This window comes from Zingiber officinale, chromosome 7B (assembly GCF_018446385.1).
Source record: "Zingiber officinale cultivar Zhangliang chromosome 7B, Zo_v1.1, whole genome shotgun sequence".
Lineage (NCBI taxonomy): Eukaryota > Viridiplantae > Streptophyta > Magnoliopsida > Zingiberales > Zingiberaceae > Zingiber > Zingiber officinale.
In genome coordinates, this window is record NC_055999.1 from 12,590,628 (window position 1) to 12,597,129 (window position 6,502).

Below are 6,502 nucleotides of genomic sequence, written 5' to 3' on the forward strand. Positions count from 1 at the left end.
GAATCGGTTATTAACCAGTGTAGTATCACTTAACGACACTGTTTCATCAACGGTGTAAAATCGATGTAATATTATATGTTAATAACACCAGTTTTGGCAGCGGTATACGACCGATGTAATATTAGTTAATAACACCGATTTTGCAACTGTGGAAAACCGATGTAATATGGGTATTTTTTAACAGCACAAATTTGATTTCTGAAACAATGAAAAACTGACAGTAACAAAAAAAAATACACAAATATTCACAAATTATACAAATATTCTTCATTCAACAGTATCCATAAAATACACAAATATTCAGAAATTACATAAATAATCTTCTTACAACAGTATCCATAAAATACTCAAACATTCTTTTTACATCAAAAGCTAATAGATATCAGAATCAAGGTAGAACATTCTTTTAACAACACATCAAGGTAGAACCGCACTTCAAATGTAATCTAGCATGCATTCAGCCCACTCGAACCACACTTCATCAATTTCAACTCTGAAGTACTTGAGATTTGTAAACTGTAAAAACACATAAATAATATATTAGTAAGATGTAATTTTGAAAGCTGGAAATGGTAAAGATGCAATTTTGAAAGTTGAAAATGGTAAAGATGCAATTTTGATTTATTTATTTTTTTCCAAATATCTGCTCTAGCTCTAACGAGGCCAGTCTAGTTTTTCTGATATCTATCCTTCTAACACTTCAAATCAAGAATTTTGAAAGCTTTTCAGTTTGATTTTGAAATGAGAACTACCAATAAACTAAATTTGGAATACAAAATATCTAAACCAAAGAAAGTCCCTTTCTAATTGATACTTGCAACAAAGATAATCTACAATACTTTATACAAAGTTAATTCATGATCAGGACCCAATAATCCACCATATGTCAAATAACTAAAACAAATATGTACATGTATCAAATAAAATAGAATGCTGAGTTTTTAAAGGCTGCTGTGGAAGACTATTATTCATAATGCTTAATTCATTGAAGGATAATTGCGCGCATCCGCATACACACCGATACACATATACATATGCAATTTAGCACAAAAAAATCATTGTAAAATCTAAAACTTTCATATATGACACTTAGTATATGCTGCTTAGAATATAACATTGATAATTTGCTCCTTTTAATTAAAGTGTAGAGATTGATAAGAACTGACAGCATCATACAACAAATTACTAGGCATGATAATGGTTGAACAAAGAAATATGACTACACAACAAATCCAGTGAAGGAAACATAGAAGAACAAAGAAAATGTTCATAGTTAACAAGCAAATGAAGAGATATACTATTTATTGTACTACCTCTGATGCCATCTTTCAAATCTCATAAGCAAGAATGCAACTGTGCCCTTTGTATACACATGGCTAATAGACATAATACAATAAGCAGCAAAAGCTATAAAATTCACCATCACCACGCAATCAATGAAGCAGGCAAACACAAGGTGGGTTGATATGCAGTGAAAGTGTTAATTAAGTGGAACTGCAGCAAATTACCTATTTCTATGTTACATCATCAGTACAGTTAGCCATGTGCATGAAGATGGGGGTCTAAATCTCTGTACAGGAGATTTGGATGGTTAAGTAGTTTCTATTATTGGCTTTTACTATAACAGATCAACTGAAAAGTGTATATCTGGTTAATTTACAAGTAATGAAGTATTCACAATCAGGAAGCTATTTAATGGTCTTCTTTCTTATCAAGAGCAGGGAATTTTTTTGATGCAAACTAGCCAATTACTGTAATCATAGGGCACTAGGTCACAAAACTCAGAAACATCGATTATGATAGGACGCTGAGATCCTAAGCAGCAATTTTACTTCAGAAAAACCTTGGAAACGATCCCAAATTCAAGAACATAAAGATCCTAACATATCTCACTTACATCCGTCAACTCTGCCTTACAGCACAGCGGACAACAAGAGTGGTGCATGGTCGCCAATTGCACTAGTGAAGGTTCTCCTCTCTTTTTCTCTCAAATTTGATTGGCTGACTATTTATCCTAAAAGCTAAGTTGTTAGGAAAGAGAGAAAGAGACTAATATATACATTGATATCCTTAATAATCTCCATCTCTTTCTCCAATTCTAATTCCCTCTTTTCGGTCACTCTAGTTACTTTTGAGGGCATTTTTACTAGACTTTGGTTGGCTATTACTGATCTTATTCTTAAGCCAAACCAGCTGATTAGATTGATAAATATTCATTTATGAATCTCTAGTAGCACAATCGAAATCTGATTAAAGACAACCTTAACAGATTGTCCACACTCCAGATTCTGCGAACCACCATATTGTCAATTGAGGCACTCTATCCACCAAGTAATTTGCTCCTTCTAATCTCCTTCTCAACATTGATGATAGTCAAAATCCAGTGAAAACTACACAAAGAAATATAATTAGTGTATATATGCATCTTGCAAGTTCTCAAAATAACTCTTTTATTATTTCCTTTACCACAGTTCAATGGTCAAAACTTTGACAGGAATTAACAACTACAGAAAAAAACTAAACTTTTGACAAGAATCTTTAGATGTCTTTCAGATTTTTTTTTGGCAAAATACATATATACATATTAGAAACTTAACCCAAAATATAAACAGATACCAAAACTTCAGCACTTGGAACTTCTGAAACAACAAATTTGCAACACTTAAAATATGATCAAAGAAAAATACACTAATTCACCAAACAAAGAACAAGAACTTGTCCCCAGGTCATCTTAAGAAATTCCAGATATTTATCTGTAGCAGAACTACATCCTAGAAATGCCCTCATTAAGTAACAAAATTCAATCCTCAGACTACTCTGATGGGCGAGTATGAGAAGAAAAGAACCAGAATTGCTCAAAAAGGTAATGGATAAATAAAGTAAACCTTATGCATACACCAGCACATAAAACTCCTTTCATATTTATAAGATTTTATTGATTGCGATAGAATGGACAAAGAAAAAGTGGAGTCGAAACGTACAAACAACACTAATTCTTCTAAATTCGGCATAGATGTAACAGTGTGAGATAAATGAAATTTATGAAGTAAACAAAAAATTGAAGTGTGAGATAAAAAACTCTAGATAAAAGTGGTTGTCACCTTGGCAAACTTATCTGATGAACCTGATAGAAAATGAGAGCCATATGTAGATTTTGATATGGAGGTAATCATTTTCTGATGACCAATTTCTTTATCTGCCTCCTTCAGTAGTTTGCCAGTCTGAAAAGTTCACACAAAAATACCACAATGAATACACATGTTGCCCAATGACAACAAGAATGAAATTGACTATGTTGTGATGAAGAGTTGGGCAAGGTCTTGACTAATTAAAAAATGAAATCAAATAAGTCTGAAATTTTATATATCTTAGATTTTGTGCTGCTATTCCTTGCAACCGATTTGATTTCCTTAGCTCGTCAAGAATGAAATGATAGTTAAATTAGATATGATAACAGTCTCTTATAATTATATGTTGTCAAACGACATGAAATTTCCTTGAAAGATAAGAGCCACCAAAAAACATGGAAAACATGAAAAGTAGACCATGTGAAAGAATGATATATTAGGAACTGGTACAATAATTGTAGGGGGACTAATATGGTATCAGAGGGAAAAAAATCTATACTTAGTTAACGTCGCATCACAAAACAACAAATTTACATATTAGAAGATAGAAACATCCATCAAGTCTTTGGTAAATAATTCCAAGAAAATGAATATCTTATACATAGATGATATGACTGATTCAGTAGTTTCTGCACAAGCAAACATCATGAAATGACTGTCCTATAGCAGTGAAGAGATGGTGAGAACACTAAGGTTATACATAGGTGATATGACTGATCATGCTTCAAGTGAAATCCTGACTTCCTAGGAATACAAAGTCATTGGACTAGAGCTGCTAGATTAGTCGATTGACTATATTGACTAATCTGACGATAAGCAATCTATAGGCTAGCTATAACAGCATGAGCAAATTTCAGTCATGCATGAACCTACAAAGTAATGATAGTTCAATAATTATCTTGTACATTCTCATGGAGCCTACCACAAGGCCAAGGCAACATTATGTTGAAGAACTTAGATATGTAGTTAAGATAAAAGCTAGCATGTTCAAAGTGTAAACAAAGTATATTTTGTTTAATTAATTCCAGCTGTGTATCCATACGGCATGACGTGACTGCACGCATAGAAGTAAGCTTGGAAAAGTGTTAACAAAGTAAGCTTGGATATGGTGGATGGTGAGGTAGATGCTTCCAGTGTTTGGAAAAGTGTTAACAAAGTCAATCTTGGGCCATGTTAATAGGTCGATAAAAGTAAGCTTGTATTTTGATTGTTGCTTCTTAGATGGTGAATTAACAGATTGAGAACATCCATATTCTAATCCTGAATATGCTATAGAAGACTGATTAATACAGAGTAGAATGACAATTAATGATTGAAAAAAAAAGAAACATTGACTATCATTTAGAAGATGAAAATCCTTCTAGATGTCCATTAAAAACTTACTATACATTTTCTGATTCCCAGCACATAAAATCAAAACAAGTAACTGCTATAAAAAATATAAATGACTCCACAAAAGATTTGTCATGGCAAACATACCTTTCCAAAAAAAGGATCTTACAATCTTTAACCTTCAAGGCAAAGAACCAATAAATCTTGCAACACAAACGAAAAACATCAAATAACAAGACCTTTTTTCCAAATAATTCTTTTCTTTCTCAAAAGAAATTAAAAAGCAATATGGCATGATTTTTGAAGCTGGCAGAGTTGTTACACCTAAAAATCATATCAAACCATGTAAACGTTTTATGGATGACTACCAACAGAAATTTCCAAAGTTTATTTAAATTGAAGCTTTTGTGCAACATGAGTTCTCAAACTTCGATTTGCATGTAGTAAATAAGCATGACATGGTACATAAAGCTAATAATAACATGTTTTAGACTTATGAAGTAAAAAAACAAATTTCCTCAAGAGAATAATCATATCTATCAAGAACTATCCTCAACAATATAGAGGAAAACAAATGAAATGAAAGAAAAGAATGAATGGGAATAGTACAGACTTCAAGAAAAAAAAGAGTCAATTTGAAGCCTATATAACAATTCCTATAACTTGTACATGTACTTACAAGCTAGGCTCATGCTCAAGTGTAGTCTTCTCTCTATGAGGAGAAAAAATATCATTGAATTCCAAAATGGAGAGACAAACCTGAAAATTGACATAAACAATAAATGAGTTCAATGCTTGAACATATAGAACATCTCATTGGTATACCCAACTTAATAAGTATGGTCAAGATTACTACTAAATCCAGGAGTCCAATTTGTTTTTTGTAACTACAGCTAAGAAATAAAATACAAAGTAACACAAACAAGTAATGGGATGGAGCATTAACCATCAATTGTAACTTGTAAGTCATTAGGTGACTTTTTGTAGTGAGAAGCAGCATAAAGGGAAATCATGCCCTGTAATATAAATGAAAAAATAGCACAAATTTAACCAAATAAAAGTACCTATAAACATATCTCACTCTCCTTGTGATATTAGAAAAGTATATCTCGGTTGACATAGTAAAGGGCACATTCACTTGGATGTGGAAGTCTAGACAAATAAAAGATCATTTAGAGAATGACCTGAAAAACAATTATTTACTTTTCATCAAGAATACTAACATAGTGATATTTGGAATGTAACTTACAACATCCAAGCAAAGTAATTCATTAAGCCATGACTTAATTGAATCCTCAGTAGCATATCTGCTAGCTTGTGCAATTCCATCTTCTTGAAAAGCTTACCAGTATATGGAGATGGAAAAACACGAGAGTTTCAGAAGCAGATAACGATGTCGTTACCTCGCTACAGGCCACTGCTTAGACCCCCTCGTGTGCAACCGTTTGTGAATGAGCTGCCTCATGAGGCATCGACCCCCTCGCGTGCAGCCATTCGCAAATCGACCGCTAGTAAACTAGTGGTCTAGAGAGGCTGCGACCCCCTTGAGTGTGGCCGCACCTAAAGCATCCTCTCATCGCCTGGCAAGGTTACTCACGGTGCTGCGGAGAGGGAAGAAATAAGATATAGGGTTACCTTTGAACTCCTTGCTTACTGCGAAGAGGGAAGAACCTGGTGCGCTACAAATACGAAAGGAAAGAAGGGGTGGGAGAGAGGAAACCTAGCGGTGATAGAGGAAAGGAAAGGAGATGGAAGAAACCTAGCGGTGATAGAGGAAAGGAAAGGAGATGGAAGGAAATAATGATCGAGTGGGAAGGAAAGTTTAGGTTAATATGTTTATAAAATAATGACATTTATAAAATATGTCACCATACAAAGTTTAATATGATAATTTTTATAAAAAAAATAATTAATGGTAAAGAATGTCATTATAAAATATTTATAATGACATTTTTTAATAAGTGTCATATAGAAAATGTCACAATAGACTTTTTTTCTTGTAGTGAGAGGAGGGGGCATCGATCTAGGAAGGGGAAGGACGG

At 33.3% G+C, this 6,502-nt stretch overlaps 1 long non-coding RNA gene across 8 annotated transcripts; it reads right to left on the reverse strand.

Moving 5' to 3' along the window:
• Positions 1 to 451: 451 nt before the first annotated feature.
• On the reverse strand, positions 452 to 6,267 carry LOC122005346. 8 transcript variants are annotated; one of them, XR_006118379.1, is made up of 5 exons: positions 5,407 to 6,267; positions 5,140 to 5,219; positions 4,608 to 4,663; positions 3,102 to 3,221; positions 452 to 516 (listed from the first exon to the last, which is right to left on the reverse strand). It is a non-coding gene; the product is annotated as an uncharacterized LOC122005346 (long non-coding RNA). The 8 variants fall into 8 exon arrangements; XR_006118380.1 differs by having other exon boundaries at positions 459 to 516; positions 2,262 to 3,221; XR_006118381.1 differs by lacking the exon at positions 452 to 516 and adding an exon at positions 1,364 to 2,390.
• Positions 6,268 to 6,502: the final 235 nt, after the last annotated feature.